Source organism: Pseudophryne corroboree, chromosome 3 (assembly GCF_028390025.1).
Source record: "Pseudophryne corroboree isolate aPseCor3 chromosome 3, aPseCor3.hap2, whole genome shotgun sequence".
Taxonomy (NCBI): Eukaryota; Metazoa; Chordata; class Amphibia; order Anura; family Myobatrachidae; genus Pseudophryne; species Pseudophryne corroboree.
This window is the reverse complement of record NC_086446.1, coordinates 71,409,234-71,428,014: the sequence shown is the minus strand read 5'-3', so window position 1 is coordinate 71,428,014 and position 18,781 is coordinate 71,409,234.

Below are 18,781 nucleotides of genomic sequence, written 5' to 3'. Positions count from 1 at the left end.
GCTCCAGCCTGTTGTTTCTTAGACTGGGCACTAGACACAGGGGTCGCAGGTGACCCCCTGGCACCAGTTTCGTACTCAGGCATGTTGTTAGTTAGTCTGGGCACTATACGTAGAGGTCTAAAGGGACCCCCTGGCACCAGTTTCAGGCTTCGGCCTTTTGTTTGTTAGACTGGGCAATAGATATAGGGGCCACAAGGGACCCGCTGGCACCAGTTTTGGACTCCAAACTGTTGTTTCTTAGACTGGGCACAAGACAGAGGCGTCACAGGTGACCCCCTTGCATCAGTTTCAGGCTCCGCCCTATTGTTTGTTAGACTGGGCTTTAGACGCAGGGGTAACAGGTGACTCCTTGGAACCAGTTTCAGGCTCCGGCCTTTTGTTTGTTAGACTGGGCACTAGTTGTAGGGGCCACAAGGGACCCCCTGGCACCAGTTTCAGGATCCGGCCTATTGTTTGTTAGACTGGACACTAGACATAGGGGTCGCAGGTAACCCCCTGGCACCAGTTTCGTACTCAGGCATGTGATTAGTTAGACTGGGCTCTATACGTAGTGGTCGAAAGAGACCCCCTGGCACCAGTTTCGTACTCAGGTATGTTGGTAGTTAGACTGGGCACTATACGTAGAGGTCAAAAGTGACCCCCTGGCACCAGTTTCAGGCTCCGGCCTTTTGTTTGTTAGACTGGGCTATAGATGTAGGGGCCACAAGGGACCCGCTGGCACCAGTTTTGGACTCCAAACTGTTGTTTCTTAGACTGGGCACAAGACAGAGGGGTCGCAGGTGACCCCCTTGCATCAGTTTCAGGCTCCGCCCTATTGTTTGTTAGACTGGGCACTATATCTAGGGGTCACAAGGGACCCCCTGTCACAAATTTCACGCTCTGGCCTATTATTTGTTAGACTGGGCACTAGACGTAGGGGCCACAAGGGACCCCCTGGCACCAGTTTCAGGCTCCGTCCTCTTGTTTGTTAGACTGGGCTTTAGACGCAGGGGTAACAGGTGACTCCTTGGAACCAGCTTCAGGCTCCGGCCTTTTGTTTGTTAGACTGGGCATTAGTTGTAGGGGCCACAAGGGACACCCTGGCACCAGTTTCACGCTCTGGCCTATTATTTGTTAGACTGGGCACTAGACGTAGGGGCCACAAGGGAACCCTGGCACCAGTTTCACGCTCTGGCCTATTATTTGTTAGACTGGGCACTAGACGTAGGAGTAACAGGTGACCCCTTGGAACCAGTTTCAGGATCCGGCCTTTTGTTTGCTAGACTGGCCACTAATTGTAGGGGCCACAAGGGACACCCTGGCACCAGTTTCGGTCTCCAGCCTTTTGTTTTTTTGACTGGGCACTAGACACAGGGGTCACAGGTGACCCCCTTGCACCAGTTTCATGCTTCGGCCTATTATTTGTTAGACTGGGCACTAGATGTAGGGTCCACAAAAGACCCCCTGGCACCAGTTTAAGGCTTCGGCCTTTTGTTTGTTAGATTGGTCTTTAGACGCAGGGGTAACAGGTGACCCCTTGGAACCAGTTTCAGGTACCGGCCTGTTGTTTGTTAGATTGGTTTTTAGACGCAGGGTAACAGGTGACCCCTTGGAAACAGTTTCAGGTACCGGCCTGTTGTTTGTTAGACTGGGCACTAGTTGTAGTGGCCACAAGGGACCCCCTGGCACCAGTTTCGGTCTCCAGCCTTTTGTTTTTTAGACTGGGCACTAGACATAGGGGTCGCAGGTGACCCCCTGGCACCAGTTTCGTACTCAGGCATGTGATTAGTTAGACTGGGCACTATACGTAAAGGTCGAAATGGACCCCCTTGCACCAGTTTCGTACTCAGGCGTGTTGTTTGTTAGATTGGTCTTTAGACGCAGGGGTAACAGGTGTCCCCTTGGAACCAGTTTCAGGATCCGGCCTGTTGTTTGATAGACTGGGCACTAGTTGTAGGGGCCACAAGGGACCCCCTGGCACCAGTTTCGGTCTCCAGCCTTTTGTTTTTTAGACTGGGCACTAGACATAGGGGTCGCAGGTGACCCCCTGGCACCAGTTTCGTACTCAGGCATGTGATTAGTTAGACTGGGCACTATACGTAAAGGTCAAAAGGGACCCCCTGGCACCAGTTTCGTACTCAGGCGTGTTGTTTGTTAGATTGGTCTTTAGACGCAGGGGTAACAGGTAGAGATGAGCGCCTGAAATTTTTCGGGTTTTGTGTTTTGGTTTTGGGTTCGGTTCCGCGGCCGTGTTTTGGGTTCGAACGCGTTTTGGCAAAACCTCACCGAATTATTTTTGTCGGATTCGGGTGTGTTTTGGATTCGGGTGTTTTTTTCCAAAAACACTAAAAAACAGCTTAAATCATAGAATTTGGGGGTCATTTTGATCCCAAAGTATTATTAACCTCAAAAACCATAATTTACACTCATTTTCAGTCTATTCTGAATACCTCACACCTCACAATATTATTTTTAGTCCTAAAATTTGCACCGAGGTCGCTGTGTGAGTAAGATAAGCGACCCTAGTGGCCGACACAAACACCGGGCCCATCTAGGAGTGGCACTGCAGTGTCACGCAGGATGTCCCTTCCAAAAAACCCTCCCCAAACAGCACATGACGCAAAGAAAAAAAGAGGCGCAATGAGGTAGCTGTGTGAGTAAGATTAGCGACCCTAGTGGCCGACACAAACACCGGGCCCATCTAGGAGTGGCACTGCAGTGTCACGCAGGATGGCCCTTCCAAAAAACCCTCCCCAAACAGCACATGACGCAAAGAAAAAAAGAGGCGCAATGAGGTAGCTGACTGTGTGAGTAAGATTAGCGACCCTAGTGGCCGACACAAACACCGGGCACATCTAGGAGTGGCACTGCAGTGTCACGCAGGATGTCCCTTCCAAAAAACCCTCCCCAAACAGCACATGACGCAAAGAAAAAAAGAGGCGCAATGAGGTAGCTGTGTGAGTAAGATTAGCGACCCTAGTGGCCGACACAAACACCGGGCCCATCTAGGAGTGGCACTGCAGTGTCACGCAGGATGTCCCTTCCAAAAAACCCTCCCCAATCAGCACATGATGCAAAGAAAAAGAAAAGAAAAAAGAGGTGCAAGATGGAATTATCCTTGGGCCCTCCCACCCACCCTTATGTTGTATAAACAAAACAGGACATGCACACTTTAACCAACCCATCATTTCAGTGACAGGGTCTGCCACACGACTGTGACTGATATGACGGGTTGGTTTGGACCCCCCCCAAAAAAGAAGCAATTAATCTCTCCTTGCACAAACTGGCTCTACAGAGGCAAGATGTCCACCTCATCTTCACCCTCCGATATATCACCGTGTACATCCCCCTCCTCACAGATTATCAATTCGTCCCCACTGGAATCCACCATCTCAGCTCCCTGTGTACTTTGTGGAGGCAATTGCTGCTGGTCAATGTCTCCGCGGAGGAATTGATTATAATTCATTTTAATGAACATCATCTTCTCCACATTTTCTGGATGTAACCTCGTACGCCGATTGCTGACAAGGTGAGCGGCGGCACTAAACACTCTTTCGGAGTACACACTTGTGGGAGGGCAACTTAGGTAGAATAAAGCCAGTTTGTGCAAGGGCCTCCAAATTGCCTCTTTTTCCTGCCAGTATAAGTACGGACTGTGTGACGTGCCTACTTGGATGCGGTCACTCATATAATCCTCCACCATTCTATCAATGTTGAGAGAATCATATGCAGTGACAGTAGACGACATGTCCGTAATCGTTGTCAGGTCCTTCAGTCCGGACCAGATGTCAGCATCAGCAGTCGCTCCAGACTGCCCTGCATCACCGCCAGCGGGTGGGCTCGGAATTCTGAGCCTTTTCCTCGCACCCCCAGTTGCGGGAGAATGTGAAGGAGGAGATGTTGACAGGTCGCGTTCCGCTTGACTTGACAATTTTGTCACCAGCAGGTCTTTCAACCCCAGCAGACCTGTGTCTGCCGGAAAGAGAGATCCAAGGTAGGCTTTAAATCTAGGATCGAGCACGGTGGCCAAAATGTAGTGCTCTGATTTCAACAGATTGACCACCCGTGAATCCTTGTTAAGCGAATTAAGGGCTGCATCCACAAGTCCCACATGCCTAGCGGAATCGCTCCGTGTTAGCTCCTTCTTCAATGCCTCCAGCTTCTTCTGCAAAAGCCTGATGAGGGGAATGACCTGACTCAGGCTGGCAGTGTCTGAACTGACTTCACGTGTGGCAAGTTCAAAGGGCATCAGAACCTTGCACAACGTTGAAATCATTCTCCACTGCACTTGAGACAGGTGCATTCCATCTCCTATATCGTGCTCAATTGTATAGGCTTGAATGGCCTTTTGCTGCTCCTCCAACCTCTGAAGCATATAGAGGGTTGAATTCCACCTCGTTACCACTTCTTGCTTCAGATGATGGCAGGGCAGGTTCAGTAGTTTTTGGTGGTGCTCCAGTCTTCTGTACGTGGTGCCTGTACGCCGAAAGTGTCCCGCAATTTTTCTGGCCACCGACAGCATCTCTTGCACGCCCCTGTCGTTTTTTAAAAAATTCTGCACCACCAAATTCAAGGTATGTGCAAAACATGGGACGTGCTGGAATTTGCCCATATTTAATGCACACACAATATTGCTGGCGTTGTCCGATGCCACAAATCCACAGGAGAGTCCAATTGGGGTAAGCCATTCCGCGATGATCTTCCTCAGTTGCCGTAAGAGGTTTTCAGCTGTGTGCGTATTCTGGAAAGCGGTGATACAAAGCGTAGCCTGCCTAGGAAAGAGTTGGCGTTTGCGAGATGCTGCTACTGGTGCCGCCGCTGCTGTTCTTGCGGCGGGAGTCCATACATCTACCCAGTGGGCTGTCACAGTCATATAGTCCTGACACTGCCCTGCTCCACTTGTCCACATGTCCGTGGTTAAGTGGACATTGGGTACAACTGCATTTTTTAGGACACTGGTGAGTCTTTTTCTGACGTCCGTGTACATTCTCGGTATCGCCTGCCTAGAGAAGTGGAACCTAGATGGTATTTGGTAACGGGGGCACACTGCCTCAATAAATTGTCTAGTTCCCTGTGAACTAACGGCGGATACCGGACGCACGTCTAACACCAATATAGTTGTCAAGGACTCAGTTATCCGCTTTGCAGTAGGATGACTGCTGTGATATTTCATCTTCCTCGCAAAGGACTGTTGAACAGTCAATTGCTTACTGGAAGTAGTACAAGTGGGCTTACGACTTCCCCTCTGGGATGACCATCGACTCCCAGCGGCAACAACAGCAGCGCCAGCAGCAGTAGGCGTTACACGCAAGGATGCATCGGAGGAATCCCAGGCAGGAGAGGACTCGTCAGACTTGCCAGTGACATGGCCTGCAGGACTATTGGCATTCCTGGGGAAGGAGGAAATTGACACTGAGGGAGTTGGTGGGGTGGTTTGCGTGAGCTTGGTTACAAGAGGAAGGGATTTACTGGTCAGTGGACTGCTTCCGCTGTCACCCAAAGTTTTTGAACTTGTCACTGACTTATTATGAATGCGCTGCAGGTGACGTATAAGGGAGGATGTTCCGAGGTGGTTAACGTCCTTACCCCTACTTATTACAGCTTGACAAAGGGAACACACGGCTTGACACCTGTTGTCCGCATTTCTGGTGAAATACCTCCACACCGAAGAGCTGATTTTTTTGGTATTTTCACCTGGCATGTCAACGGCCATATTCCTCCCACGGACAACAGGTGTCTCCCCGGGTGCCTGACTTAAACAAACCACCTCACCATCAGAATCCTTCTGGTCAATTTCCTCCCCAGCGCCAGCAACACCCATATCCTCCTCATCCTGGTGTACTTCAACACTGACATCTTCAATCTGACTATCAGGAACTGGACTGCGGGTGCTCCTTCCAGCACTTGCAGGGGGCATGCAAATAGTGGAAGGCGCATGCTCTTCACGTCCAGTGTTGGGAAGGTCAGGCATCGCAAACGACACAATTGGACTCTCCTTGTGGATTTGGGATTTCAAAGAACGCACAGTTCTTTGCGGTGCTTTTGCCAGCTTGAGTCTTTTCAGTTTTCTAGCGAGAGGCTGAGTGCTTCCATCCTCATGTGAAGCTGAACCACTAGCCATGAACATAGGCCAGGGCCTCAGCCGTTCCTTGCCACTCCGTGTGGTAAATGGCATATTGGCAAGTTTACGCTTCTCCTCCGACAATTTTATTTTAGGTTTTGGAGTCCTTTTTTTTCTGATATTTGGTGTTTTGGATTTGACATGCTCTGTACTATGACATTGGGCATCGGCCTTGGCAGACGACGTTGCTGGCATTTCATCGTCTCGGCCATGACTAGTGGCAGCAGCTTCAGCACGAGGTGGAAGTGGATCTTGATCTTTCCCTAATTTTGGAACCTCAACTTTTTTGTTCTCCATATTTTATAGGCAGAACTAAAAGGCACCTCAGGTAAACAATGGAGATGGATGGATTGGATACTAGTATACAATTATGGACGGACTGCCACGGTTAGGTGGTATAAAAAAACCACGGTTAGGTGGTATATATTGTAATACAATTATGGATGGACGGACTGCCTGCCGAGTGCCGACACAGAGGTAGCCACAGCCGTGAACTACCGCACTGTACACTGGTTGATAAAGAGATAGTAGTATACTCGTAACAACTAGTATGACTGACTATGACGGTATAAAGAATGAAAAAAAAACCACGGTTAGGTGGTATATATTGTAATACAATTATGGATGGACGGACTGCCTGCCGAGTTCCGACACAGAGGTAGCCACAGCCGTGAACTACCGCACTGTACACTGGTTGATAAAGAGATAGTAGTATACTCGTAACAACTAGTATGACTGACTATGACGGTATAAAGAATGAAAAAAAAACCACGGTTAGGTGGTATATATTATAATACAATTATGGATGGACGGACTGCCTGCCGACTGCCGACACAGAGGTAGCCACAGCCGTGAACTACCGCACTGTACACTGGTTGATAAAGAGATAGTAGTATACTCGTAACAACTAGTATGACACTATGACGGTATAAAGAATGAAAAAAAAACCACGGTTAGGTGGTATATATTATAATAATACAATTATGGATGGACGGACTGCCTGCCGAGTTCCGACACAGAGGTAGCCACAGCCGTGAACTACCGCACTGTACACTGGTTGATAAAGAGATAGTAGTATACTCGTAACAACTAGTATGACTGACTATGACGGTATAAAGAATGAAAAAAAAACCACGGTTAGGTGGTATATATTGTAATACAATTATGGATGGACGGACTGCCTGCCGAGTTCCGACACAGAGGTAGCCACAGCCGTGAACTACCGCACTGTACACTGGTTGATAAAGAGATAGTAGTATACTCGTAACAACTAGTATGACTGACTATGACGGTATAAAGAATGAAAAAAAAACCACGGTTAGGTGGTATATATTATAATACAATTATGGATGGACGGACTGCCTGCCGACTGCCGACACAGAGGTAGCCACAGCCGTGAACTACCGCACTGTACACTGGTTGATAAAGAGATAGTAGTATACTCGTAACAACTAGTATGACACTATGACGGTATAAAGAATGAAAAAAAAACCACGGTTAGGTGGTATATATTATAATAATACAATTATGGATGGACGGACTGCCTGCCGAGTTCCGACACAGAGGTAGCCACAGCCGTGAACTACCGCACTGTACACTGGTTGATAAAGAGATAGTAGTATACTCGTAACAACTAGTATGACTGACTATGACGGTATAAAGAATGAAAAAAAAACCACGGTTAGGTGGTATATATTATAATACAATTATGGATGGACGGACTGCCTGCCGACTGCCGACACAGAGGTAGCCACAGCCGTGAACTACCGCACTGTACACTGGTTGATAAAGAGATAGTAGTATACTCGTAACAACTAGTATGACACTATGACGGTATAAAGAATGAAAAAAAAACCACGGTTAGGTGGTATATATTATAATACAATTATGGATGGACGGACTGCCTGCCGACTGCCGACACAGAGGTAGCCACAGCCGTGAACTACCGCACTGTACACTGGTTGATAAAGAGATAGTAGTATACTCGTAACAACTAGTATGACACTATGACGGTATAAAGAATGAAAAAAAAACCACGGTTAGGTGGTATATATTATAATACAATTATGGATGGACGGACTGCCTGCCGAGTGCCGACACAGAGGTAGCCACAGCCGTGAACTACCGCACTGTACACTGGTTGATAAAGAGATAGTAGTATACTCGTAACAACTAGTATGACTGACTATGACGGTATAAAGAATGAAAAAAAAACCACGGTTAGGTGGTATATATTATAATACAATTATGGATGGACGGACTGCCTGCCGACTGCCGACACAGAGGTAGCCACAGCCGTGAACTACCGCACTGTACACTGGTTGATAAAGAGATAGTAGTATACTCGTAACAACTAGTATGACACTATGACGGTATAAAGAATGAAAAAAAAACCACGGTTAGGTGGTATATATTATAATACAATTATGGATGGACGGACTGCCTGCCGACTGCTGACACAGAGGTAGCCACAGCCGTGAACTACCGCACTGTACACTGGTTGATAAAGAGATAGTAGTATACTCGTAACAACTAGTATGACACTATGACGGTATAAAGAATGAAAAAAAAACCACGGTTAGGTGGTATATATTATAATAATACAATTATGGATGGACGGACTGCCTGCCGACTGCCGACACAGAGGTAGCCACAGCCGTGAACTACCGCACTGTACACTGGTTGATAAAGAGATAGTAGTATACTCGTAACAACTAGTATGACTATGACGACGGTATAAAGAAAGAAAAAAAAATACCACGGTTAGGTGGTATATAATTATACAATTATGGATGGACGGACTGCCTGCCGAGTGCCGACTGCCGACACAGAGGTAGCCACAGCCGTGAACTACCGCACTGTACTGTGTCTGCTGCTAATATAGACTGGTTGATAAAGAGATAGTATACAACAATATACTACTATACTGGTGGTCAGGCACTGGTCACCACTAGTCACACTGGCAGTGGCACTCCTGCAGCAAAAGTGTGCACTGTTTAATTTTAAATTAATATAATATTATGTACTCCTGGCTCCTGCTATAACAACCTGCAGTGCTCCCCAGTCTCCCCCACAATTATTATAAGCTTTTATACATTGATGTGCAGCACACTGGGCTGAGCTGAGTGCACACAGACTGAGTCACACTGTGTGACTGCTGTGTATCGTTTTTTTCAGGCAGAGAACGGATATAGCAGAGAACGGATATATTAAATAAAAGTTAACTTAACAACAACTGCACTGGTCACTGTGGTAAACTCTGTCTGCACAATCTCTCTCTCTCTCTCTCTCTCTTCTAATCTATTCTAATGGAGAGGACGCCAGCCACGTCCTCTCCCTATCAATCTCAATGCACGTGTGAAAATGGCGGCGACGCGCGGCTCCTTATATAGAATCCGAGTCTCGCGAGAATCCGACAGCGTCATGATGACGTTCGGGCGCGCTCGGGTTAACCGAGCAAGGCGGGAAGATCCGAGTCGCTCGGACCCGTGAAAAAAAAAGTGAAGTTCGTGCGGGTTCGGATTCAAAGAAACCGAACCCGCTCATCTCTAGTAACAGGTGACCCCTTGGAACCAGTTTCAGGATCCGGCCTGTTGTTTGATAGACTGGGCACTAGTTGTAGCGGCCTCAAGGGACCCCCTGGCACCAGTTTCGGTCACCAGCCTTTTGTTTTTTAGACTGGGCATTAGACATAGGGGGCGCGGGTGACCCCCTGGCACCAGTTTCGTACTCAGGCATGTGATTAGTTAGACTGGGCACTATATGTAGAGGTCGAAAGGGACCCCCTGGCACCAGTTTCAGGCTCCAGCCATTTGTTTGTTAGATTGGGCACTTGATGTAGGGGCCAAATGTGACCCCCTGGCACCTGTCCCGAGCTCCGGCCTGGGGTTTCTTAGACTGGGCACTGGACGTAGGGGTAGCAAGGAACCTTCTGGCACCAGTTTCAGGCTCCGGCCTGTTGTTTTTAGACTGGGTACTAGACACAGGGGTCATAGGTGACCCCCTGGCACCAGTTTCAGGCTCCGGCCTATTATTTGTTAGATTGGGCACTAGATGTAAGGGCCAAAATGGACCCCTTGCACCAGTTTCGGTCTCCAGTCTTTTGTTTTTAGACTGGGCACTAGACATATGGGTCGCATATGCCCCCCTGGCACCAGTTTCGTACACAGGCATGTTGTTATTTAGACTGGGCACTATACGTAGAGGTCGAAAGGGACCCCCTGGCTCCAGTTTCAGGCTCCGGCCTATTATTTGTTAGACTGGGCACTAGATGTAGGGTTAGCAAGGGACCCCCTGGCTCCAGTTTCAGGCTCCGGCCTGTTGTTTTTTAGACTGGGAACTAGTTGTAGCGGCCGTGGGTGACCCCCTGGCACCAGTTTCTAGCTCCGGCCTGTTGTTTCTTAGACTGCGCACTAGACACAGGGGTCGCAGGTGACCCCCTTGCACCAGTTTCGTACTCAGGCATGTTGTTAGTTAGACTGGTCACTATACGTAGAGGTCTAAAGGGACCCACTGTCACCAGTTTCATGCTTCGGCCTATTATTTGTTAGACTGGGCACTAAATGTAGGGGCCACAAAGGAACCCCTGGCACCAGTTTAAGGCTTTGGCCTTTTGTTTGTTAGATTGGTCTTTAGACGCAGGGGTAACAGGTGACCCCTTGGAACCAGTTTCGGGATCCGGCCTGTTGTTTGATAGACTGGGCACTAGTTGTAGGGGCCACAAGGGACCCCCTGGCACCAGTTTCGGTCTCCAGCCTTTTGTTTTTTAGACTGTGCACTAGACATAGGGGTCGCAGGTGACCCCCTGGCACCAGTTTCGTACTCAGGCATGTGATTAGTTAGACTGGGCACTATACGTAAAGGTCAAAAGGGACCCCCTGGCACCAGTTTCGTACTCAGGCGTGTTGTTTGTTAGATTGGTCTTTAGACGCAGGGGTAACAGGTGACCCCTTGGAACCAGTTTCAGGATCCGGCCTGTTGTTTGATAGACTGGACACTAGTTGTAGCGGCCACAAGGGACCCCCTGACACCAGTTTCGGTCACCAGCCTTTTGTTTTTTAGACTGGGCATTAGACATAGGGGGCGCGGGTGACCCCCTGGCACCAGTTTCGTACTCAGGCATGTGATTAGTTAGACTGGGCACTATATGTAGAGGTCGAAAGGGACCCCCTGGCACCAGTTTCAGGCTCCAGCCGTTTGTTTGTTAGATTGGGCACTTGATGTAGGGGCCAAATGTGACCCCCTGGCACCAGTCCCGAGCTCCGGCATGGGGTTTCTTAGACTGGGCACTGAACGTAGGGGTAGCAAGGAACCTTCTGGCACCAGTTTCAGGCTCCGGCCTGTTGTTTTTAGACTGGGTACTAGACACAGGGGTCATAGGTGACCCCCTGGCACCAGTTTCAGGCTCCGGCCTATTATTTGTTAGATTGGGCACTAGATGTAAGGGCCAAAATGGACCCCTTGCACCAGTTTCGGTCTCCAGTCTTTTGTTTTTAGACTGGGCACTAGACATATGGGTCGCATATGCCCCCCTGGCACCAGTTTCGTACACAGGCATGTTGTTATTTAGACTGGGCACTATACGTAGAGGTCGAAAGGGACCCCCTGGCTCCAGTTTCAGGCTCCGGCCTATTATTTGTTAGACTGGGCACTAAATGTAGGGGCCACAAAGGAACCCCTGGCACCAGTTTAAGGCTTTGGCCTTTTGTTTGTTAGATTGGTCTTTAGACGCAGGGGTAACAGGTGACCCCTTGGAACCAGTTTCAGGTACCGGCCTGTTGTTTGTTAGACTGGGCACTAGTTGTAGGGGCCACAAGGGACCCCCTGGCACCAGTTTCGGTCTCCAGCCTTTTGTTTTTTAGACTGGGCACTAGACATAGGGGTCGCAGGTGACCCCCTGGCCCCAGTTTCGTACTCAGGCATGTGATTAGTTAGACTGGGCACTATACGTAGAGGTCGAAAGGGACCCCCTGGCACCAGTTTCGTACTCAGGCGTGTTGTTTGTTAGATTGGTCTTTAGACGCAGGGGTAACAGGTGACCCCTTGGAACCAGTTTCAGGATCCGGCCTGTTGTTTGATAGACTGGGCACTAGTTGTAGGGGCCACAAGGGACCCCCTGGTACCAGTTTCGGTCTCCAGCCTTTTGTTTTTTTAGACTGGGCATAAGACATAGGTGACCCCCTGGCACCAGTTTCGTACTCAGGCATGTGATTAGTTAGACTGGGCACTACACGTAGAGTTCGAAAGGGACCCCCTGGCACCAGTTTCAGGCTCCAGCCTTTTGTTTGTTAGATTGGGCACTTGATGGTGAAGGTGACCCCCTGGCACCAGTACCGAGCTCCGGCCTGGTGTTTCTTAGACTGGGCACTGGACGTAGGGGTAGCTAGGAACCTACTGGCACCAGTTTCAGGCTCCGGCCTGTTGTTTTTAGACTGGGCACTAGTTGTAGGGGCCGTGGGTGACCCCCTGGAAGCAGTTTCAGGCTCCGGCCTATTATTTCTTAGACTGGGCACTAGACACAGGGGTCATAGGTGACCCACTGGCACCAGTTTCAGGCATCGGCCTATTATTTGTTAGATTGGGCACTAGATATAAGGGCCAAAATGGACCCCTTGCACCAGTTTCGGTCTCCAGTCTTTTGTTTTTAGACTGGGCACTAGACATATGGGTCGCAGTTGCCCCCCTGGCACCAGTTTCGTACTCAGGCATGTTGTTATTTAGACTGGGCACTATACATAGAGGTCGAAAGGGACTTCCTGGCACCAGTTTCAGGCTCCGGCCTTTTGTTTGTTAGACTGGGCAATAGATGTAGGGGCCACAAGGGACCTGCTGGCACCAGTTTTGGACTCCAAACTGTTGTTTCTTAGACTGGGCACAAGACAGAGGGGTCACAGGTGACCCCCTTGCATCAGTTTCAGGCTCCGCCCTATTGTTTGTTAGACTGGGCACTATATGTAGGGGTAACAAGGGACCCCCTGGCACCAGTTTCACGCTCTGGCCTATTATTTGTTAGACTGGGCACAAGACGTAGGGGCCACAAGGGACCCCCTGGCACCAGTTTCAGGCTCCGTCCTCTTGTTTGTTAGACTGGGCACAAGACGCAGGGGTAACAGGTGACTCCTTGGAACCAGTTTCAGGCTCCAGCCTTTTGTTTGTTAGACTGGCCAATAGATGTAGGGGCCACAAGGGACCCGCTGGCACCAGTTTTGGACTCCAAACTGTTGTTTCTTAGACTGGGCACAAGACAGAGGGGTCACTGGTGACCCCCTTGCATCAGTTTCAGGCTACGCCCTATTGTTTGTTAGACTGGGCACTATATGTACTGGGTCACAAGGGACCCCCTGGCACCAGTTGCACGCTCTGGCCTATTATTTGTTAGACTGGGCCCTAGACGTAGGGGCCACAAAGGACCCCCTGGCACCAGTTTCAGGTTCCGTCCTCTAGTTTATTAGACTGGGCTTTAGACGCAGGGGTAACGGGTGACTCCTTGGAACCAGTTTCAGGCTCCGCCCTATTGTTTGTTAGACTGGGCACTATATATAGGGGTCACAAGGGACCCCCTGGCACCAGTTTCACGCTCTGGCCTATTATTTGTTAGACTGGGCACTAGACGTAGGGGCCACAAGGGACCCCCTGGCACCAGTTTCAGGCTCCGTCCTCTTGTTTGTTAGACTGGGCTTTAGACGCAGGGGTAACAGGTGACTCCTTGGAACCAGTTTCAGGCTCCGGCCTTTTGTTTGTTAGACTGGGCACTAGTTGTAGGGGCCACAAGGGACCCCCTGGCACCAGTTTCACGCTCTGGCCTATTATTTGTTAGACTGGGCACTAGACGTACGGGCCACAAGGGATCCCCTGGCACCAGTTTCAGGCTCCGTCCTCTTGTTTGTTAGACTGGGCTTTAGACGCAGGGGTAACAGGTGACTCCTTGGAACCAGTTTCAGGCTCCGGCCTTTTGTTTGTTAGACTGGGCACTAGTTGTAGGGGCCACAAGGGACCCCCTGGCACCAGTTTCAGGATCCGGCCTGTTGTTTGTTAGACTGGGCACTAGACATAGGGGTCGCAGGTGACCCCCTGGCACCAGTTTCGTACTCAGGCATGTGATTAGTTAGACTGGGCACTATACGTAGAGGTCGAAATGGACCCCCTGGCACCAGTTTCGTACTCAGGCATGTTGTTAGTTAGACTGGGCACTATACGTAGAGGTCAAAAGTGACCCCCCGGCACCAATTTCCTGCTCAGGCCTTTTGTTTGTTAGATTGGGCACTAGATGTAGGGGCCGCAGTTGACCCTCTGGCACCAGTTCCGAGCTCTGGCCTGGTGTTTCTTAGACTGGGCAATGGACGTAGGGGTAGCAAGGAACCTTCTGGCACCAGTTTCAGGCTCCGACCTGTTGTTTTTTAGACTGGGCACTAGTTTTAGGGGCCGTGGGTGACCCCCTGGCACCAGATTCAAGCTCCGGCCTGTTGTTTTTTAGACTGGGCACTAGACACAGGGGTCAAAGGTGACCCCCTGGCACCAGTTTCAGGTTCTTGCCTATTATTTGTTAGACTGGGCACTAGATGTAGGGGCCAAAGGTGACCCCTGGCACCAGTTTCACGCTCTGGCCTATTATTTGTTAGACTGGGCACTAGTTGTAGGGGCTGTGGGTGACCCCCTGGCACCAGTTTCTAGCTCCAGCCTGTTGTTTCTTAGACTGGGCACTAGACACAGGGGTCGCAGGTGACCCCCTGGCACCAGTTTCGTACTCAGGCATGTTGTTAGTTAGACTGGGCACTATACGTAGAGGTCTAAAGGGACCCACTGGCACCAGTTTCAGGCTTCGGCCTTTTGTTTGTTAGACTGGGCAATAGATATAGGGGCCACAAGGGACCCGCTGGCACCAGTTTTGGACTCCAAACTGTTGTTTCTTAGACTGGGCACAAGACAGAGGGGTCGCAGGTGACCCCCTGGCACCAGTTTCGTACTCAGGCATGTGATTAGTTAGACTGGGCACTATACGTAGAGGTCGAAAGGTACCCCCTGGCACCAGTTACGTACTCAGGCATGTTGTTAGTTAGACTGGGCACTATACGTAGAGTTCAAAAGTGACCCCCTGGCACCATTTTCAGGCTCCGGCCTTTTGTTTGTTAAATTGGACACTAGACATCAGGGTCGCATGTGACCCCCCCGGCACCAATTTCCTGCTCAGGCCTTTTGTTTGTTAGATTGGGCACTAGATGTAGGGGCCAAAGGTGACCCCCTGGCACCAGTTTCACGCTCTGGCCTATTATTTGTTAGACTGGACACTAGTTGTAGGGGCCGTGGGTGACCCCCTGGCACCAGTTTCTTGCTCCGGCCTGTTGTTTCTTAGACTGGGCACTAGACACAGGGGTCGCAGGTGACCCCCTGGCACCAGTTTCGTACTCAGGCATGTTGTTAGTTAGACTGGGCACTATACGTAGAGGTCTAAAGGGACCCCCTGGCACCAGTTTCAGGCTCCGGCCTTTTGTTTGTTAGACTGGCCAATAGATGTAGGGGCCACAAGGGACCCGCTGGCACCAGTTTTGGACTCCAAACTGTTGTTTCTTAGACTGGGCACAAGACAGAGGGGTCACAGGTGACCCCCTTGCATCAGTTTCAGGCTACGCCCTATTGTTTGTTAGACTGGGCACTATATGTAGGGGTCACAAGGGACCCCCTGGCACCAGTTTCACGCTCTGGCCTATTATTTGTTAGACTGGGCACTAGACGTAGGGGCCACAAGGGACCCCCTGGCACCAGTTTCAGGCTCCGTCCTCTTGTTTGTTAGACTGGGCTTTAGACGCAGGGGTAACAGGTGACTCCTTGGAACCAGTTACAGGCTCCGGCCTTTTGTATGTTAGACTGGGCACTAGTTGTAGGGGCCACAAGGGACCCCCTGGCACCAGTTTCACGCTCTGGCCTATTATTTGTTAGACTGGGCACTAGACGTACGGGCCACAAGGGACCCCCTGGCACCAGTTTCAGGCTCCGTCCTCTTGTTTGTTAGACTGGGCTTTAGACGCAGGGGTAACAGGTGACTCCTTGGAACCAGTTACAAGCTCCGGCCTTTTGTATGTTAGACTGGGCACTAGTTGTAGGGGCCACAAGGGACCCCCTGGCACCAGTTTCACGCTCTGGCCTATTATTTGTTAGACTGGGCACTAGACGTACGGGCCACAAGGGACCCCCTGGCACCAGTTTCAGGCTCCGTCCTCTTGTTTGTTAGACTGGGCTTTAGACGCAGGGGTAACAGGTGACTCCTTGGAACCAGTTTCAGGCTCCGGCCTTTTGTTTGTCAGACTGGGCACTAGTTGTAGGGGCCACAAGGGACCCCCTGGCACCAGTTTCAGGATCCGGCCTGTTGTTTGTTAGACTGGGCACTAGACATAGGGGTCGCAGGTGACCCCCTGGCACCAGTTTCGTACTCAGGCATGTGATTAGTTAGACTGGGCACTATACGTAGAGGTCGAAATGGACCCCCTGGCACCAGTTTCGTACTCAGGCATGTTGTTAGTTAGACTGGGCACTATACGTAGAGTTCAAAAGTGACCCCCTGGCACCATTTTCAGGCTCCGGCCTTTTGTTTGTTAAATTGGACACTAGACATCAGGGTCGAATGTGACCCCCCGGCACCAATTTCCTGCTCAGGCCTTTTGTTTGTTAGATTGGGCACTAGATGTAGGGGCCAAAGATGACCCCCTGGCACCAGTTTCACGCTCTGGCCTATTATTTGTTAGACTGGACACTAGTTGTAGGGGCCGTGGGTGACCCCCTGGCACCAGTTTCTAGCTCCGGCCTGTTGTTTCTTAGACTGGGCACTAGACACAGGGGTCGCAGGTGACCCCCTGGCACCAGTTTCGTACTCAGGCATGTTGTTAGTTAGACTGGGCACTATACGTAGAGGTCTAAAGGGACCCCCTGGCACCAGTTTCAGGCTCCGGCCTTTTGTTTGTTAGACTGGCCAATAGATGTAGGGGCCACAAGGGACCCGCTATCACCAGTTTTGGACTCCAAACTGTTGTTTCTTAGACTGGGCACAAGACAGAGGGGTCACAGGTGACCCCCTTGCATCAGTTTCAGGCTACGCCCTATTGTTTGTTAGACTGGGCACTATATGTAGGGGTCACAAGGGACCCCCTGGCACCAGTTTCACGCTCTGGCCTATTATTTGTTAGACTGGGCACTAGACGTAGGGGCCACAAGGGACCCCCTGGCACCAGTTTCAGGCTCCGTCCTCTTGTTTGTTAGACTGGGCTTTAGACGCAGGGGTAACAGGTGACTCCTTGGAACCAGTTACAGGCTCCGGCCTTTTGTATGTTAGACTGGGCACTAGTTGTAGGGGCCACAAGGGACCCCCTGGCACCAGTTTCACGCTCTGGCCTATTATTTGTTAGACTGGGCACTAGACGTAGGGGCCACAAGGGACCCCCTGGCACCAGTTTCAGGCTCCGTCCTCTTGTTTGTTAGACTGGGCTTTAGACGCAGGGGTAACAGGTGACTCCTTGGAACCAGTTTCAGGCTCCGGCCTTTTGTTTGTCAGACTGGGCACTAGTTGTAGGGGCCACAAGGGACCCCCTGGCACCAGTTTCAGGATCCGGCCTGTTGTTTGTTAGACTGGGCACTAGACATAGGGGTCGCAGGTGACCCCCTGGCACCAGTTTCGTACTCAGGCATGTGATTAGTTAGACTGGGCACTATACGTAGAGGTCGAAATGGACCCCCTGGCACCAGTTTCGTACTCAGGCATGTTGTTAGTTAGACTGGGCACTATACGTAGAGTTCAAAAGTGACCCCCTGGCACCATTTTCAGGCTCCGGCCTTTTGTTTGTTAAATTGGACACTAGACATCAGGGTCGAATGTGACCCCCCGGCACCAATTTCCTGCTCAGGCCTTTTGTTTGTTAGATTGGGCACTAGATGTAGGGGCCAAAGGTGACCCCCTGGCACCAGTTTCACGCTCTGGCCTATTATTTGTTAGACTGGACACTAGTTGTAGGGGCCGTGGGTGACCCCCTGGCACCAGTTTCTAGCTCCGGCCTGTTGTTTCTTAGACTGGGCACTAGACACAGGGGTCGCAGGTGACCCCCTGGCACCAGTTTCATACTCAGGCATGTTGTTAGTTAGACTGGGCACTATACGTAGAGGTCTAAAGGGACCCCCTGGCACCAGTTTCAGGCTCCGGCCTTTTGTTTGTTAGACTGGCCAATAGATGTAGGGGCCACAAGGGACCCGCTATCACCAGTTTTGGACTCCAAACTGTTGTTTCTTAGACTGGGCACAAGACAGAGGGGTCACAGGTGACCCCCTTGCATCAGTTTCAGGCTACGCCCTATTGTTTGTTAGACTGGGCACTATATGTAGGGGTCACAAGGGACCCCCTGGCACCAGTTTCACGCTCTGGCCTATTATTTGTTAGACTGGGCACTAGACGTAGGGGCCACAAGGGACCCCCTGGCACCAGTTTCAGGCTCCGTCCTCTTGTTTGTTAGACTGGGCTTTAGACGCAGGGGTAACAGGTGACTCCTTGGAACCAGTTACAGGCTCCGGCCTTTTGTATGTTAGACTGGGCACTAGTTGTAGGGGCCACAAGGGACCCCCTGGCACCAGTTTCACGCTCTGGCCTATTATTTGTTAGACTGGGCACTAGACGTAGGGGCCACAAGGGACCCCCTGGCACCAGTT